We start from the raw sequence: 19,419 nt of genomic DNA on the forward strand, positions 1-19,419 counted from the left end.
GGCCAAGTCCAACACTGCCCATTTAAAGCTGTGGCCTTCAATGATGTCTGATAGACCCCCCTTACACCTCACTAAACCCCACGTCTGTTTCAGGCACCACTATCTTTACTCAGACAATAGGAAACAGTAATGCTTCTTACAGTGGCCTGGCCCATGCCTGTGCACACACATGGCTGTTCACAAGTTACTACAGCGTCCTTCTGCTGGACCTCCTACCGTCCATACACAAACAATAAGAATCATTAATGCCTCTGACAATGACCTGGTCCACTCTGGTGCACCACCTTGGCTGCCCTCGTGATACTACAGCAGCCTCCACTTCGGCCCTTACACAGACAACCAGAAGCATTAACTCTTCTTACAATGACCACTTCCATGCCCGTGCACCTTCCTGGCTGCTCAGATTTGTTCTGCAAACATGGATCTGGCACCACTGCCCAGACAGAGGCACTGTAGGACATCACATTTCACCCTCTCCATGGCCATGCAGCGCTCACTCTTATAGTCCCTTTTGAGCTGTATAAGAAGAAACTATTACTGCCTCAGAGAGAGCAGCTGCAGCAAATACTAGATAATGCACAACGCAGCTTCAGCGGAACGTTTAGCTGTTGAGTGCAAACTCGGCCACCTGCTGATAAAGACTCCTGGATATGTGAATGAAAACCATGCCTACTTTGCCCTTAGTGTTTAATTCTTCATTTAAGCTTGTTTCAGTGTGCTGATATACTGTATGATCAAGGGCACATAGGAAGAATAATTTGCCAAGGATCAAACAGTTTGTTAAATATAAACACCTGAGACGGCAGCGTACAGCTTTAAGTACGTACCTCTTTCACAGCTAATAAAGAGATGAAAGAGTGAGAGCGGTTTGTTCTTTGAGAGTGATAGACGTTGCGGGCTTCAGTTTGACAAACAGTCTGACACATTCCACAATGACGACCAGGCCTGTGGCTCTTCCTCGCTGCCCGAAGGCTCTACCGAGCCTCAGGATAGACTAGTATAACCCATCTAACGCATACGAACCTTAACCCATCTAGACTTCAAATAACGCCGACCCCCATGCTGCTGGTGAATCACTTCCGGCGCTTTGTGGGATTCCCTTCCGGCAAAACTATGAAGCCATCTTCCGGAGCAACAGGAGCGTACTTTTCCGGGGCTGGAGAGCTGTCTTTTCCGGGGCGGGTCATTTTTTTCCTCTTAACCAATCACTGAATGAAAGGGGTGGTGCTGCAATCAAGCCCCGCCCAGTGCTGTCCCTTCACCTGTCAATCACAGGGGACTGGCGTTCCTATTGCCTCTCCCTGCCTTCGCTTATAGAAGTCGAGTCCTTCATCTATAGAAGTCGGTTGGAGTCGAAGGAAAAAGCTCAGGTGGGTACATTTTAAGGTCTTTTGCCTGGAAGTGGGGTGGAGAGGCCGGCGTCTGGCGGCTTCAATCCGGGGGCGGAGTGTAGGCGGCTCCTGTGTATCTCAAGGAAGCACTGTGCTCTCACCTGGGGCGGTTTCTGCAGAGCACCTGGGAGGCCTCGGGGAGCCACCTAGGGGGATCTATCGGTGGTGATAGCCGGAGTGAACCGGAGCCTCTCCCAGGAGGCATCTTCGGTAAAACGCTTCGACTATCACTCAGGGGACTGGGTGTCACCTGTCTGCATTGTGCAATCACCTGGGAGGCCTTTCTTGGGTCACCTGTGGCACTTTGGACCTTATGGATGGGAAATTACAGCTTCACCGGAAAGGACCCTGTGTATCACATGGGGGGCGAAGAGTTGGCATCCCCAGAGAGGCAGCTGATGTCTACTTTGAGTCTTACTTTGGCTCCTTGTGTACCCGGTGGGCACACAAACCGCTCCAGAATCACCTGGCAAGCTCTGGCCTTTCTTTCAAGAGGCACAGGAGGTGACTTGTAATCTAACCGGGCATTCTGGGCTTTGGAAGTAACCTGGAGGCATTGTGTCACTTGAGACATTTTAAGGCATCATCCTACTGGACTTTTGTGTTGTACTTGGCTCGGTTGTGGGGTGTGTTAAGGACAGTGGCGAGCCTGGGATGGCATGTGAGGCTTTTGAGGTGGCACTTGATGAGCCTTGCAGCCTGTTGGGAGGTTTATTTAGAGTGCCACGCAAGGAGCGTTACCTGGGGTATCTTGTGGTGTATCTAAGGGGCTTGTAGTGTGGCATAATAGGGGTGTGTAGCATGTTATTGGAAATGTCACCTGAGAATAATTGCCTGTCACTTAAAGAACATTTCATATGAAATTTGAGTAGCACAGTAACTGTATGTAGAGAACCACAAAAGGGCCGCTTAGGGCACTACATAGTAGAGGCGACATGTAAAAACTGGTGGGCAGGTGGGATACTGCATGATGAGGCTTTTGCAGTGTCTATTGGATTAAATGTTGGAGGAGCAAGTGGATGTAACTTCGAGTGCACATATTGCCTGGGTTGGCTAGTAGGTGTGTCACTTCAGAGGGACAAATGGGGTTTCCAAATAGATATTGATAGTGTGCTGCAGATAGTAAGAAAGGCACCTGCCCATCAGATGTTGCCTTAAGTATCCCAGTATGTGTGTTGTCCCTTGAGAAAGTGCTCTTTAGGTCTGTTTTGAAAGCAGAGCGGTGCGCGGGTTATTGCTACAAATTCGTTCACATGTATATGGCTTGGCCTTTGGTTTCAACTTGGGGAGTATTACTCTCACACCCTATGACTTTGGCTGTTTGATGTATTATTTTGCCTTCTAGGAAATACTACCATTGGGGTCCATGAGGGAATATTTTATCATATGTAAATTACGCTCCCAGCACTCTTTCTTACATTACATTATTCACCTCTTACATGTTTTCTATAAAGAAAGCAATGCTTTTTGCAAATGTTTCTTTGCATTGGCAAAGCTGGTAGGAGAGGCAGTAATGTGATAAACAGCAGTTGTGTATGCCTATGTTTATAAGCGTTGGCACATTAAAGCCAGGCACATTGGCCCTGCCTATGCTTGTTTGCTATTGAGTAGCTAGGAGGCTGAATCTTCTGGATTGTGGTTCAAAGAGCAGACAGTAAAGTGATAGCTGAAGTGTGCAGTCAGTGGATGTATTATCTGGGCTTGCATCAGTAACAGGGTTGCCATAGGAAGCCCCTGTGATGGATTTTACTGAAGGGGCTAGTTTTGACTTTATTATTAAGGAGGCTGTGGCTTGCAGAGCATTGCCAGAGGTTGGGAGGGGTCCACACAAGACTTTTACCCTACTTCTGATTTATAGAGTTTGATCTCTGTTCACATTTTATGTTATTGGCATTTGTATAGCAGGCACTTTCCTGTTGATGTGTACCATTTTGTTTCCAGCAGTTCAGTTGGTTCCAGGTTGTGACTATGTGTTACAGGCATGATATTCTCGTCACATCAAAGAAACAAGCATTTGCAATGCAGTAGTTCTCACATTTGTGAGATTTAGAGCAATTGGCATTGTAAATGACAATATCCTTTACCTATGTGTTTTGGTTTGGAGTGCAGTGGATGTATGCCAAGTGCCACAGAAACCCTCCCAGGCCTGTTGCTACAGGGCAGAGGACACACCAAGGCCACCATCTTGGGAGTGTGTTTGCCTCATTCTTCCAGACTGGCTGTGATAACCTAGAAATGCAACCCTTCATAGTGTGTTTATCTAAACTTTTATAGCACCAAACAAGCTACAAAGAGGCACTTTCAAGCATTTAACCCGGAGATTGAGGGAGTCAAAACAGTTGGGAGCAATGAAAAGGAGGCAGCCATATATTTCTATGTGTTAAACTTTTACAGGAATTATTCCTATACATTGGCAAAACCAGCCTAACTTTTAAAAACATTGACTGTATACAAAGAGAAAAATGGAAGAGGCAGCTTAACTGCAAATTAATTATAGCGATTTTTGTTCAGAATAGCACCTGCTTTACAGCGGCAGAACCTGTATTCCCAAGTGCTATATAAAAAGCAAGAGTTATTCCCAGACTGCCTTAAATCGCACCAAACAGTTGATAAAATAAGGACTTGGTTAGCAGTTTTGAGTTTCCTATGCCATGGTGTCAGAAGTGTTTACAGTGACTTTGCATGCCCGAGGGTCCAAGTCGCTGTCTTTCTACTTACAAGTGCATAGTCCAAGAGTAAAAGGTTTGTTTTTCTCCTGATCAGCTGCTTGAGAGTGAGGCCTGGCTGAGACTGCACCCCCTGGGCTGCGGCCATGCCTGCTGCTTGTGTGGTGCAGGGGAGGGCGAGGCTGGACTGGTCATCGGGTGTTTCCTTGGAAGGGTGGGCCAGGAGGGATGTGTGTGTTTGTGAATATTCATTGAGATCTGTCAATTACATTGAAAAAATATATATTAAATTTAGATGCAATTAAAGTTATTTTGAATTTGACTAAAACACTAATTTTCTTGGATTTTACTGGAAAACTTTAACTTGGATCACCGTTGATGCATTTAATATTCATTGTGTAGCAGTGTCTTCCAACTTTGTTTCCAGTTTCACATTTTATTTAAATTATGATCTGACCCTGTACATTTTTACAATTGTTTTGGTTCGTGGAATTGGATTGTTTGTGTTGCTTCCGCAGGGACTTATTGTGTCTGACATTTGTCTAACGTTATCCATGTTTGTGAGTGCTGATATGCTTCAGATCCAGTTAGAGGCAGTCTCGGGAGTTAATGTGATAACAGCACACTCAGCAGACCCTCTTTAATGATGTTAGCAGAGATGGTACATGGTGATCAGACAAATAATTCAAAGCCAGAGTTATTACTTCTGTCTCTTTTTTTTTTTTTTTTTTTTGTAGTAGCGTGGAACTGCCACGTGCATTTCGTGCTCTCAAGTCCGTTTCTTTTGACTAAATTACACTGAGTGGTATTAATCAGTTACTTGCATTTCTGTGGGAACGATTGTAGGTAACAACAGCATGCGCCGGGGAATTCCTAAAACGAAGAATGCACTGCGGTTCAAGGCGTATCCGTTTATCTGGTCTTCCTTGGTTCTTCATTTTCGTCCAAAGGCTCTGCCAGCGCCTCTTTGTATCGCTAATCTTTCAATTAGTTGCGACCAAAAGCAAACAAGCAAGCACTGGGGAGAGATTTAAACCCCCTTTGGCCGAGCCGTGCGTAGCTCTTGGCCTGGATTCCGCGATAGGTGATTCTTTTCCCACCCGGTTTACAGGTTACAAGAGGGTGATTGACAGAGCTTCGCATTTAAGACCTTCCTGCCTAACTAAATAGAATCCATTATAGACAACAGCAGCTTACAAACATCTTAGGCTACAATCTGTTTCCATTTGTTACATTACTTTGCGTTGTGTGTAGGGTGATCAGACGGATTTCCCTGGACAGTCCCAGTTTTCACAGGACTGCCCGGCGTGTCGATGCTTCTGTTATATGTAAATACATGTCCCGGCTTTTGGGACAAAGGTCATCCCGCAAAGCAGAACTGAAACCACTTTTCTTTCCACAAGCGCTTCTGAAGTCTGAAATAGCAAGCATTTTCTTTGTTTCTTTCAGACAGCACATATAGTGAGGTGGGGAGAAGGGCTGGGGGGCTCAGGTTGGAGGTCCTGCCATAGCTAATGTCATGTGCTCATGTAAACATAGCCTTGTGAATAGTGTGTGTGTGTGTATATATATATATATATATATATAATAATGTATGTGTGTATAGATAGATATAAAATTACCTACAGACAGTAAGTAGTAATAGTTGGGACCTGGTTTCCAAAGAAAAAGCTTTTTTGTTTTGCCAATTACTTTGGCGCCATTTGTTGAATCCACACAATTTTCAAAACTAGGTGGGTTTCCACTCACTTCCCGCTGTGTTGAAAGTTTTGGGGTAATTTGTTAAGCAGGTCGTAGAAAAAAGAGGGGGATTGGGGCAAAACGTGTTTTCCCAATGCAATTTCTCAATAGGGATTTGAGACACGATTACAGTCCGAACTGCTGAACGGAATTACACCAAATTTGGCAGAAAGCTAGCTCTTGGCCCAGAAAGAGCTCTTTTTGTGATTTGGTGTAAATCAGTTAAGTAGTTTTTGAGTTAAGAAAAACATTTACACACACAAAACCATATAAATTCAACAGTTATATTCATACTTATCTCAAGAAACTATAACTTGCGCATACGCCATGCTTTGCTACTTACCCCACATATTACAACAGTAATGACATCTTTTATGACAACATTCATTATAGAACTGAAAAACTGCAATACATTTTTTAATGAGATTGTTTCATTATATTGACTGCAGTCTTCTATTTCCCACTATTTCTTTATATTGTGGCAATCCCACATCATTTGGATTGTCTGCAGTCTGCACTGAACCTGCTGCATCTAGGGCATGTATCTGACCTGCGTGGGTTTATTATATTTACATATTGCAACTTTGAAATAAATACCAAATATTGGCATCTTAATGGAGTGCATTGCCAAGTGTTGTTGAACAATATATGTATATATATCAGCACAAAATATTACAGTTACTGTGCTTTAAACATGTGCAAGTCCATTCTAAAATGAAGAGTTGCATCTTTCCTTGCACTTAACGTGTATATAGTATATTATACTATGCAAACCTTTTGTAAAAAAATATTATAGTAAGGGCTCAGTTATTGCCGCACAGTATTTGAGCTCTGGGTGACTAACCTAACTTTAAGACTTAAAATTGCAGTCTTCCTTTTTTTTTTTTTTCCCCCTCTATTCAGGGCAGTACGCGAAACAGCTTACGCCTGCCACATAAAAATGACCACATTTATGTACAGAAAAATGTTTCTCTTTCTCTCTGGTCAGCACTGCAGTATTTATAGCACAGAAATGCAACAAGTACAGAATTTTGAATTAATCTACACATTGCAGAATTGCAGCTTCCAGTACGAGGTACGGGTTCTATCTAGTCCAGAGGACCAAACTAGTAAAATTGATGAGGTTAAGCACCTTGCGTAAAAAGAATCAATTCAGTAAAAGTGGTCGCAAATTGAGCACATGCTTTTACCAAATTATTTTTAGATCTCACCTGTGACAGCGCATGCACTATCACTTGTGAAACATTGTTTGCGTACAGTAGGCTTAGAGCCCACCCTTCGCTTACCATTGGTTGGCTTCATCGTCGCTTTCATCTCCATGCTTTGGTCAGCGCATGCCAGCTTCACTTCTTTGTGCGTTTTGTCTATCCCTTGGAGCATGGCCCAAATACTTGTGTCCTACCACTGCTCATGCTTTAGGAGGTACTTATCTCTTTTAGTTGAATCGCTCCAGAACAGTGCAAGTTTGCAGGCCTATTTGCTGTTGTGCTCTACTCTCCTCGTGCCCCTCTCGTGTTGTTGCTTTGGCCTTAACCACCCTCAGATCCCTCTCTCTCCTTGTTATTGCTTGCCCCTTTTTTCCTCTTTCCGTGTTGTTGCTTTCTCCCTCTCAACTGCCAGTGTTTTTTCTTTAGCTCTCCCACTCTCTCGTCCCTCTCCTTGTTGTTGCTTACTCCCTCCCTTTCTGGCCCTCTCGGTGTTGTTGCCCCCCCCCCCATTCCACTCTTTGTCAACTTGAAGATTAGTGAGGCTTGTTTTGTTTGACTGTGATACTCAGTCATGGTTTTTCGTGCAGAAAGCGTGCCTAGTATATGTGAAAAGCACCTTTCTGATATTTGATGTCATGCAGGAGTAGGATATTTACATCCCTTACCCGCTCACAGGGATATTGAGTTCTAATTTGACTGAATATGAAGTTCTTTTCTTTTGTAGCTGTTGCTATTAACATGTGTTCTTAAGTACCAATGTCTTTTCCAACCAAAGCATACTGTAACCATCGAGCAGCTATATTTCATAAGCTACTGATAGCACAGAACCGCAGGCTGAATTATAGTGAATACAGTATAATGTACGGTTTACCACCAATTTCCTAGCTGGAAATGTCTTGGCCATTCAACAGGAAGGTACTTGGGTAAGCTTAAGTCAATGCAGCTAGTTTAGAGCTGGGATGTAAAGCTTCAAACGTATATAAAAAATATTTGTTTGAATTTTCTGAAAGCCAGAAATCCTTGTGAATTTTATATCTTGTAATGTGCTTAGTATTTTGTGGGGTGACAGTAGAAAATGTGTAATATTTTCATGACCAGGTATAAGCAGGTGCATAGTTTTCTGTGCTCTGCATGTCACTTCTGGGCACTGCTTGCTTGTTACTATGCATATACTCAGACAGACGTTAAAAAAATCTGGTATTTCAGAATCTTTCTCAAAGGAGGAACTTCTGTAGGTGATGTGTTTAAGTGACTTTGTTAACTGGGTTAGGCGGGATAGTGATAGCCCTATTAGTAGGGGGTACTGGGTATTGAGTACAGGCATTCATCAGACGCACATGATGTGCATAAACCAAGGTGTGTGTCGATAAGTGACTCAGCTGCACAGGTATAAAATACTAAAGGTTCTTGAAACTTCTTAAACCTGAATTAAGGTTTTGCACCAGTTGTCATGCCTAGAAGTGATGATGGGAATGCAGTGTCTCATGCCTAACATGGATTGCAGCTCCCGGTGCGACTCTTAAGTGTTCATTAATTTCACACATGGAATAATTTTAGCCGGTCAATCCACATACAGATTCCAGTAATTAAGACTAGGGAGGGATAATGGTATCAACACAGGAGGCCTAACCCTGGGAGAAATGAGCAGAAGAGTGTGCGGGAGCCATGATTACGCATCTTTTTTCCCCCGCGATTATTATACTGGATAGTCGCCAATGAAGACCGTGCTGGTTTCACAGACAGTGCTTCTCTTCCAAGAATTAGGACTTCCTAACCTCGGATAGCTCTACAGTCTGTAGTATGTTTCTATATAAGTGCTGTCCCTTGGTCGTGGACAGGTGCCTTACTCCGTGCTTAATTCAGGGGTCTTCAAACTGGGGGGCGGCCCCCCCCTGGGGGGCCTCAAGTGATCCCAGGGGGGCGCACCAGGTTCTGGCCAAAAGAAAGATTATGAAGATAATAGTGCTTTGTTTAAGGAAGAAACATGTTTATTGCACTTGTAAAAAGGTAACAGAACTTAACTGCAATGTTTAAATAAGTCTATACTTATTTAAGCATTGGCAACTTAATAGAATAGTTAAAAAAAAATTCTGAGGGGGGCCGATGATTTATTTTTTCCCACTGGGGGGGGGGGGGGGGGGCACGGCATTAGAAAGTTTGAAGACCACTGGCTTAATTTGTAAATAAAGAGGTGCCGGTGCTCAAAACCCTTCTCTAAAACACGAGACTGCTGTAATTAAATCTGTCAGCACTGAACACTGAGGCAGCTTAATCATGAAGCCATCTCGGGCCTCTTCAATCCATTTACGGCCACCCCCGCCCCTTCAGCTCACTCCTGCATCTTTCTACTTTCTCCCATTGTGACGCTTTTTCGTTTTTCCCTTCCTCCGTCTTTCCCATATGTGTCTTTTGCTCGCAGCAAATGCTTGAGGCATAAGAATAAGCCCCGGCCCGCACAAATAAGTGCCGGTGCTCAGCACCGGAAACAACAAGCACAAATTAAGCATTGGCCTTTCTTCTGTTCCCTTACGGATGAACTAGGTCAAACGATTCCAAATGGAGTCCAGCGGTCCGTATATAACACACTTACTGTGCTTGTACTCCCTTTCCTGTTGCCTACTTTGATAATATTCCTCAAGAACGCCTGCTAACCACTTATTAACATTTGTTCAGTTTACTTGAGTACCTTCTGGCACAGGACTTAAACAATGTTTATTTATCAGAAGTTGTCAATTTTGAACAAAATCTTTCTGCAGTGGAATGGCTACCCCCGCCCCCCATTGCTGCTCATTAATGAGGCAATGGGCTGATCCTCTCCAGCTGTTTCTTCCAAGCATCACATCTGTATTCCATTTCACCAACATGGATACCAGATGAACACCAGGTGCTCATCTAGTAAAAACATATTTATATATAGTGCACACGGAATAGTGCATTGTCCGCAAAATAATGTTCTAATTTCACATCTCCATGTCACTTGGTTTATCGACTTCAAAGGGATAAATTGGCCGTACGTCGATCTCTTTACTTAAAGATTTCATCCGCGAAGGTTCTCATGTAGCTTAGATTTTTGCCCCTGGAGGGTTTCAGAGCGACTAAAATGGCACAGTGGCAGAGAGAGAGAAAATAAACTCGCCAACAGTGAGAATCAACGTATCATTGAAGCACCTCTTCAACATTTGCACTTATTTGCTTGATTTGAATACACATGGAAATGCTGAGCTGCTTTGTAAACACCTCTGTAGCGCTGCAGTTTGAGTTTGGGCGATGCTCTTTTTCTTCAATTAACAATTTTATATACTCTTTAAAATCTCTAATTTTTAGTAGATCACATTGCAAGTATAAAGCAGATTTGAGAGCTTGAGTTTATTTTTATTCTTTCAGGGAAAACACATTCGACAAATCGGGAGCATCTTATGGTTTAATTGTCAAAAATAAAAGGATGCTCGGGTTCCAACTTCAGTTCTTCGCTGGGGCAAAAGTCATCAGTACAAGTCTTACAATTTCGTTAAGATTGCAATTGGATTTATATGGTGCTTAGCACCCCTGACGAGGCGGAAGCGCTTCTCTGGGAACCAAAGTTATTGATTAACCTGGTGGTTATTGTTGGTTGTTGCTATTAATTATGTGCGCTCAAGAAATAAAATCATACGTTTACTGCAGTTACTTTGTGAATTAGTAATACCAGGTGGGTACGATCATTAGTGGGGACTATGTGGTTTCAAGTGACTGGTTGGGGAGATAGATAGGCTGGCGGAGATTAGCTAAAGTTGGATTACAGGAATAGGGTTTTAAAGAGGAGAGGTTGTGATATGAGGTATCGGCCAGGTGCTGAATTACAAGGAGGACTGATGCAGGTAACAGACTGAGTGGAGGCTATACTAAAAAATACATAGAAAGTATGCAGAGAATGGAAGGCAAGAAGAGAGTCACTCTGAAGAAGGAAAGGAGAGTAAACACACAGGTCTTTTTTTATCATTCAGTGATTAGGAGTATAGTGGGAGACGTCTTTTTGACTCTGCACACAAACGGAGAATGTGATATGATGGATGGAAGGTGAAATTAAACTTGGGCCAAAATAAAAGTGCTTCACCAGTCCCTAGTCCATTGGTTCGTACCTAAGTGCATGTTAACATTAATTATGTTACATCAAAAGGAATCCTAACATACCCACGGTAGAATGTTAAGTTCCAAGCTTTCACTTTACAACGTTGTTGTGGTATTGTTTCGTTTTTTCCTTTTTTACAAACCCACATTTAGTTAATTTGCAAAGTTTTTCGTAAGGTTCAAACATTAATCATGTTATACCTGTGGCCTTAAATGTAAGTGGGACATGTCCAATTGTTTGTTACACATCATTTGTGCAGAGAGCCTGTTGTGAAGTTCCACGTTTTTGGCACTTATGGCAAGTGAGGCATAAATAGGTTATTCTGTTTCACCCAGTATGGGCAAGAGGAGGTTACAACCAGTCAGCAGTTTAACCACTAGGCCACGTCTGTCCTTTTCGATCAACAAAAATCCTGAAACCAGCCTGGTGCTGCAATCGCACATTTTATATTTTGTGTACAGCTCCTACAAAATGTGCCTGTTTCAAACTGTTTTTTTTTTTTTTTGCTGCTATGAATGTACTTTATTTTGTTCCTCCATGTTCTTGATATTCCTCGTGCTCATGAGCAAGTGTCCTGAGCCAGAGGAATGAACTACTTGTTGCTAAGGCCAATGTGTCTGGACCCAGGACAAACGATCCCTCCATTTATGTTTATAGAATTCATAGATGGGGGAGGGAGTAGTATCCAATCGCCAGTTTCAGGTTAAAAGTAGAACAACTGTGCATAGAGGATGAGGTAAATGTATGCTATTAGCTGAATCCAGGTGTGTGAGGGAACGTTTTATTAAAAAGTACCCTTCCTCAGTTTGCATGAGTGTGAATAAAGACCTGCTCAGTGGCGTGTATTCTGGCAGTGGTAGTTTGTGATGTGAAAGACGGGGGGTGCTATGAGCCATGTGAATGACATAGACTGCTATGACTGACAGCTTAACTTGATGCGGACTAGCATCTACAAGCGAGAGAGTAAGGCTTGTGTTCTTGTAATGTACACTGAGTTACGCACCACTAGTACAACATACCCACTGAGTGCGATGGGTTTTTAGGAGACTCATTATTTCTATAAAATGTGGTTCCTGAGTGGAATATTGTGTTTAGTAATCTCACTTACACTGATTTGCTGGTTCAAGCAGTCCCTTGAAGAGTGGGTCTGGACCGTCTAGAATGTTGCTGTGCTCTAAATGGGAGATGTTCTCCATAATAGTTCCTCTTATGTCCCTGTTGTTTGAAGATTCTTTAGAGAACCCACTTCAAGATTGAACGTGTGCCTTAGTACAGTGATGACTACTAGCCAAATGCGAGCAAGAGAGGGATTACCCTGGACGTGCGCCAACCATACATCTCCACTGGCAGTCAGAATGTCGGTGTTTACACCATTATTCCTGATATTGTTTGATTTTTCCAGAAACTAGCGAGATGGTCCTGGTGAAATTCCTGCTACATGGGATGTTTAACCAAAAATATAAGTATGGTACACTGCCAGCAGAGTAAGTGTATTTGTAAGTCCTGGACCATATATTATTGGACACCATTGTGGCTGTGCTTACAATTGTATTGCAGCATTTATATAATGCTTACTACCCCCTACATGGGGCACTTGAGAGCTTGCCTGCATTGGCAGCAAGCAAAGTCATGTATGGTATGTGGTTAGAAAGGTGTTGTCTTTGTTTCTTGACTGCATGTGGGAAGTTTCTATGTTGTGCATGATGACTTCCTTGGTGAAGATATAGAGTTTTGCAACTCATCGCTTACCAGTGTGGTCCCTTTATGGTATTTCTTATGATCATAGTCCACTTAGCTAGTTACTGCACTGAGTTGGCCAACCTGATATTTTATTTAACATTTTTGGTCCTGAAAAGGCATGGTTGGAGCAATAAGTGGTGGGTAGATCTGCTGGAATAGGCTTTGCTACTGCCATCCCATCCTTGAGTGAAATTGTAAAGAAATAATGAAGCAGTCGTATGTAGCTAGTTGGGACCTGCAGTGATGGATTAGATTTAAGTTCTCTAATTGGCTAGCAGTATGTGGCAGATCTCTTCAGGTATTCCATGCCGGTTGTGGTGGTGATGGCTGGTTCAGTACTGGGTAATGGACAAGGCCCGTAGCAGATATGTTTTGTGTGAAGTTAGGGTTTTATGCCACAGTTGGGTGCCAACTGCTGAGTACTATGGTATTAGTGTGGGCAGGGGGTTATATATGAATAGACATTATGACATACTTCTCTGGCTAACCACAAGTAAGCCCCCTTTAGTTTATCTAAAATAGTTTGCTGGTTGGGTTGTTCCATTTCCATATCTGTGGGCTGTAAACTATAGATTGTATGTATTTTTCCGTGTTCTATCCCAGGTCTGTGGGATGATGTAGTTATCCTGGAACTAACCACGTTTTCAACAGTCTTCTGAAGTGTATATGCCCCTTGGTGCTCCTAATGTTGGCTGTTCGAGAATTCCAGTAGGCGGTGGCTTGTACTGAGAATGCAGTGCCTCCTTATGGATTTCTTTCGCAAGGTTCTATGATGAATCGTGGTGCAAGGCTGGTGTGTAGCATCCTGTTTTGTTTGAATTGCTTGAATTTAACTCTAGGTATGAGTTCTGATTGTGTAAGATCTCCAAGGACTTTTGGAGAGTGGTCTGACCATTAAAGGTTACAACTAAACCCAAGCATCAGAGGTTTAGGGCTAAGAGGTGCCAGTGGAGGTGTGGCTGACACTTCAAGAAATGCGGCAGATATATGTCCTTGGAGTCGATACAAGAAAATTGAGTGATAAATAGTGCACTTCAAACATTGGCCAAAACCTGATACGATTACAGAAAACATGTTTAAGTTGATTTGACAATGTTGATAGGCTACTGCCAGATTTTTCAAAAGGGGAATACGTGATTGTGATTTAAGAGCTAAAAAAGAAGCTACTACTGATTTTAATACAAAGCACTTCATAACAAGTTTTTTCAAAGTTGTTTCAAAACGAGAACCTTTTTCCCTAATTCTAAAAAAAAATACTTTCAGTGAAATGACAGTGAGCTAATGAAACATTTTTAATTCCATCTTCAGAAAGACTATACTGCCTGACTGTTGACCACAGGGATGTTTTCATTCTGCTCATCGCCATGTTGCATCATAAGTTTTTTTTTTTTTTTTTTTTTGGAGGCCTCAAACCCCTACAGATCACATAATATTGATCCTAGTGGTTTAACCTCGTCATGAGACTGAATACAAGACTTTTCAGTACTGTGCCAGGTATGCAAACTATTCTAAATTAAAATAATTGTTGTTGTTGTTAGCACCACAGTTGGACCATTTCTCACATGAGATGAGAGCTACATCCATGCAGGAGGTCACCAGGCATAGAGAACTGACGAAAGAGGCACGACTTGAAATAACTTGGATTGAATGATGTCCTAACATGCAAAGGATGCAAGTTACAGAACACACAGAATGTGTAGCTGATGGGCAATGTTCTGCAAAAAACAGTGCCTCTTTATAGCATATGTTGTAACAACAACAGTAATGCTGCCACGTATGTTGTGAATCCACCCAGCACAAACTATCAAATCCTCTAAAAAAAAAAAAATATATATATAATCTTGCGGGGACAGTGTGCATTATAAAATGCAACATTTGTAACTAATGTCTCGAGAATTCCTCTGAGGAAAAATGTGATATCTATAATAGCTGCTCATAAATGTCTTCACTTGTTATCCTGACCTGGATAGGGAAATGTACAACCTTGAATGGGGCACAACAGAGACACCACACAGACAACATGGTTACCAGTTTATCACTGTAACATTGGAACTAGTAGTAAACAAAGTAGTGCTTTCACTGTGCAACTTTTTTGCATTACAAGTATGCTGCTTTTGTGAGACCCAGGCTACCCTTGACAGCAAGATAGGGTTTTCCAAGTGTTCTGATGCCAGATTACACCAGTTTGAAGATCCGGGGTGCTGTGATGCTCTCAGTCTACCCACAAGTCAGGCGGTAGACAACTGTGCAATGCCTTGGGTGACATTGATCCATCACCGAAGGACAAGAGCCGCAACCCATCATTTCTGCCTAGTTTCTTCTAAAGTTGTCACTGGCCCCGTGTTTAGGGCAAAAGGGCATCCATCAAATACATTGAAAACCTATGCATGGTGGATATGAGTTGATTTGTTATTTATACATTGGAATTAATCCCCTGAGGCACCTTGGCACTGAACTGACCAACGACATCAGAAAAGGTATGCAGGTAATCAATAAAGCGGTGCCTGCCGAAACAAAGAATGTTTCTCTATTTTGCAGAGGGCCTTACGGAGTACATTCAAAACAGAGGATGCAACTAAAGAGTAGTAACATCCCCCTCTACATCCCACTAAGCCTTTCTAAATCGATCGGGGAACTGATAGCAGGAGGGGAGAGCATCCATAAAGGGATAGTTCAGACTTTAAAACAAACACCTAAGCAGCATAGGGATTGTTTCATAATAGGTTGTATGGGCACAGCAGATTTAATTATAATGGATCCTATGTTCCTGTATGGATATCATCATGATAGTCACAAAGACCAATTTGGAGACTAAGACCATGATTTCAATTGTAGTTTTGGGGCTATAATGAGTGCACATGTTAATTAGGAGTTACTCTGGTGTTGGACGTTAATGGGTTACATAATTAACTTCTCCCAAGTTCCCGGCCTCAGCTTTAAGTGTAGCAAGTGGCGTTGATATTTACCACATGAATCTCTGCATGTTTTGCATTTATGGCTTAGCATTTCCTATAGATTTGTTCGGCCTTTTTACGGGGAAATCTGCCAAGAGAAAATTGCAGAATATTGTATCTGATGCGTGACTCAGAATTTAATACACAACTTTGAATCAGGGTCTGAGTTAAATATGCCTATTTTTAAAAGGCTTGGGATAGGTTATATCAATAGTAATTTGCCTACCACTGTATTGATATTAGGGGTTCACAGTGTTTTAGGGTCCGAGTATGTTATGTTGTATTGTACTTGTACTTGTACTTGTACTTGTATTTATACAGATCTTCATACTGCTAACAAGGCATAAAGGTGTGTTTGTTGATAGGGAGTACAGTAGATGGAACAGTGCAAGTTTGTTGTGTGGCCTATATGGGGAATTTTTTGATGTCTTACGTCAAGGCCAGAGTTCTGCTCCTAATAGGCTTTGTTGCTATGCATCTGCATGAATTTGAAGAGGAAACTAGTGAGAGGTAGGTTTCTTTTTTTTTTTTTTTTTTTTTTTTTTTTTTACTTGCTGGGTTTTTCAGCTGGTAAAATCTGGTTTGTTTTTCCTGTAGCCCTTAAATCCCAAAGCAGGAACACTGCACCTCTTATAATTGGGAAGTACGGAATCCCACACTGGAATTCTATTCCTCACAGTTCCCTCTAGGGACCCATGGGCACTTTGCAGCTGGTCTGCTGAGGCAGAGAGCGTGCAACACCGTGAGGCATGATAAACAGTGAAAAAAACAAAGCCTTTTCTACTTGTGAATGGACTTTAGGTAGCCTCGGCTGACATGGGCAGGATGTATTAGGAATGACACTCCCAATCTTTTTTTAATTTTTCTAATAACAGCTGGCATATATTTTTTTTTTTTTAAACTAAAAAAAAAAATCTAGAACCTATCCTACAGATAAAACACACCTGTTTCAATCCTTTTTTCTTATTTATATTGATATTTCCATTTATTGTATGCCCCATATTGTTTTTAGAAATGTATTTAAAACAATCCCTAGATATTTTTAATTCTTTAATTTTAGCATAAAATGTTTGTGTTTAGAACCTATTGCACAATATTCATATTAAAACTTTTTTAAAAACTTCACAATCCAAGCTACAAACACACATACAGTACTTTTTATTTAAAATTATCCTTATTTATTGTTTTCATAAAAACGTTTGTTAATAAAACATATACAATATATGTAAATAAGAGTTGCTCATATGCATAAATGTCCTTAAAAAAAGGTATGAGCATGCAATAAATGAAAATATTAATATTTATAAGAAAAGGATTGAAACTGTTTTTTTTTTTTTTTTTAATCTGTAGGATAGGTTCTGACACGTCTAGAACATAACCACTATATCATAATTGAGAAACAGTAATGGTGTGCCAGCAACACTTCTCTGGGCTTGATACTAAAATATCTATAAAGGAAATGTTGTGTTTGTGTATTACAAATTAACCCCGTCCCTTTATTGCTTCTGTGGGTTTCTCTCATTTTTTTTGGTGCTTGGGAAACAGTCCATGGCTTTAACTGATCTAATCATTTGCAGCTTTATGGTGACAAAGGTTTATTCTTTTGAGAGGTAATGTAAGGGTGTTTTCAGCTGTGTTCTGGAGTTCATCCTTCTAATGCAAACGTATGCAATCATACCATATGGGGTGCAAACCTTTTTAACATTGCTACAAATATGTACTTAACACAATTGGTTTATCTTAAGCTCTAGGGCCTGATATGCCGAATATCCTTTGGCAAAAAATGTTTTAAAATTGTGCATCACCTTTTTTTCTGAGTGGGAAAGAATTTTGTGAACCGACCTATGTACTAAGAGGTCTGTTCACAAAATTGCAGATCAATCTGACCTACCTCATCAATATTCATATGGTAGAGCACAAATTGCAACTTACCTTGACTGGATACCATGTGAACGCATTTAAATAAAGTATTGTTTTTCTTTTTAATTTATAATGTTTTTTTAATTTTTTTTATGGAAATCAGGATGGGTTTAAAAAGGACAAGTTTTTAGGTTGATTATAGGAAGCAGCACGCAAGCGCTGCTTTTCAACCTGTTGTAATCTATTTTGTGGGTTTTAACCACGTCCATCACCTTTATTTATTCCTGGGCCTGCCTTTCAAAAATCCCTTGATGTAGTTGGTAAATGCTTTACGTTTGTCCTGCCTTGAGGCTGGTTTGTTACCTCCTTGGAGACTGACCCTGTTACATGGATTATTGCACAATCAGCCAGATAGCTACGTGTCGGCCTACTATTTTTTTCTTTTGCCTCGCCATTTCACTCATGGCGGTGTGTTGTTTCTTTGTCTTCCTTCGTTCGGGGCATCTTGCTGTTTCTTTGCAATGTCTGCGAGGTCTTTCATTTTTTTTTTTTTTTTTTTTTTTGCCGTTTTATGTAACACAAACTAGACACGAAGGTATTGGACCACTTTATTTATTTACTTTTTTTTGCAGTTTTATATAGCGCAAACTCAATACAAAGACATGACAGTGCTTTACATGAGCACTGGTTACATTATACAAGAACACATTCATTTTTGGTAGCAAGGGGAGATTAAACAGTTTGCCCAGAATCCCAGGATGTTTTACTGACACAGAGACTTGAACCGTATTTCCCAGCTCCAAAGTCGGCAACTCTAGCCCAGACGCCACATCCTCTCTCCTAGGGTTCTTTCTCTGGTGGGTGTTAGGGCAGTCTGGGAACAACGTCTTTTTTTTTTTTTTTTTTTTTAACATAGCGCTTGGTAATACAGGTTCTGCCTATTTATAGCGCTGCAAAGCAGGTGCCATTCTTAACAAAATTGTTATAATTCATTGCAGTTAAGCTGCCTCTTATGTTATTCTCTTTGTATACAATCAATGTTTTTAAAAGATAGGCTGGTATTGCCAGTGTAGCGGAAAAATAGCTTTTAAAAGTTTAACACAGAGAAATATATGGCTGCCCACTTTTCCTTTGCTCTTCTTTTGACCCCCTCATTCTCTGGGTAAAATGCCAAGAAGGTGCCTCTTTGTGGCTTGTTTGGTGCTATAAAAGATCAGGTAAACGCACTAGAAAGGGTTGTATCTCTAGGGCACAGCCAGTCTGTAGGAAGGAGGTAAAAGCACTCCCAAGATGGTGGCCTTGTGTTCTCTGTCCTGCAGCAGCAGGCCTGGGATGGTTGCTGTGGCACCTGCCATGCATCCACTATCCTCCAAACCAAAACACATAGGTAAAAGGCATTGTCATTTACAACGCCAATAACTCTAACTATCCCCAATGCGAGACCTATTGCGTTGAAAATGCTTGTTGTTTTCAGTTTGTAAGAATTGGCAGTGGTACTTAAAAATCTGAATAGTCCCCAACAGACTTTGTTTTTTGCATTCAAATTTTGATCTGTTATCAGGAATCTGTAATTTTTCAAAGTTGTGCGACTGGATTTCAGTTGCAAAAACTTTGATAGGTATCTTAACAAATCGACCTTTAGAAGGGACACTCTAAACACATCCCTTTGGAAAAGTGATTCATTATGCCTTTCTAAACCCATTTTGCGATTTGGTAACCTTTTACGGAATTGCTGATCTGGTTTAGCACATT

General features: G+C 41.4%; 1 protein-coding gene across 5 annotated transcripts in view; it reads left to right on the forward strand.

Annotated features, from left to right (window-relative positions):
* The first annotated feature begins 1,299 nt into the window (after window positions 1-1,299).
* NUMB (NUMB endocytic adaptor protein) overlaps window positions 1,300-19,419 on the forward strand; it is a 184,917-nt gene continuing 166,797 nt past the window's right edge. For all 5 annotated transcript variants that reach the window (XM_069208919.1, XM_069208917.1, XM_069208920.1 and 2 more), the window contains exon 1: window positions 1,300-1,370. The gene's annotated coding sequence lies outside the window, so the exon portion shown is untranslated. The remainder of the gene's footprint in view (window positions 1,371-19,419) is intronic.

This window comes from Pleurodeles waltl, chromosome 9 (assembly GCF_031143425.1).
Source record: "Pleurodeles waltl isolate 20211129_DDA chromosome 9, aPleWal1.hap1.20221129, whole genome shotgun sequence".
Lineage (NCBI taxonomy): Eukaryota > Metazoa > Chordata > Amphibia > Caudata > Salamandridae > Pleurodeles > Pleurodeles waltl.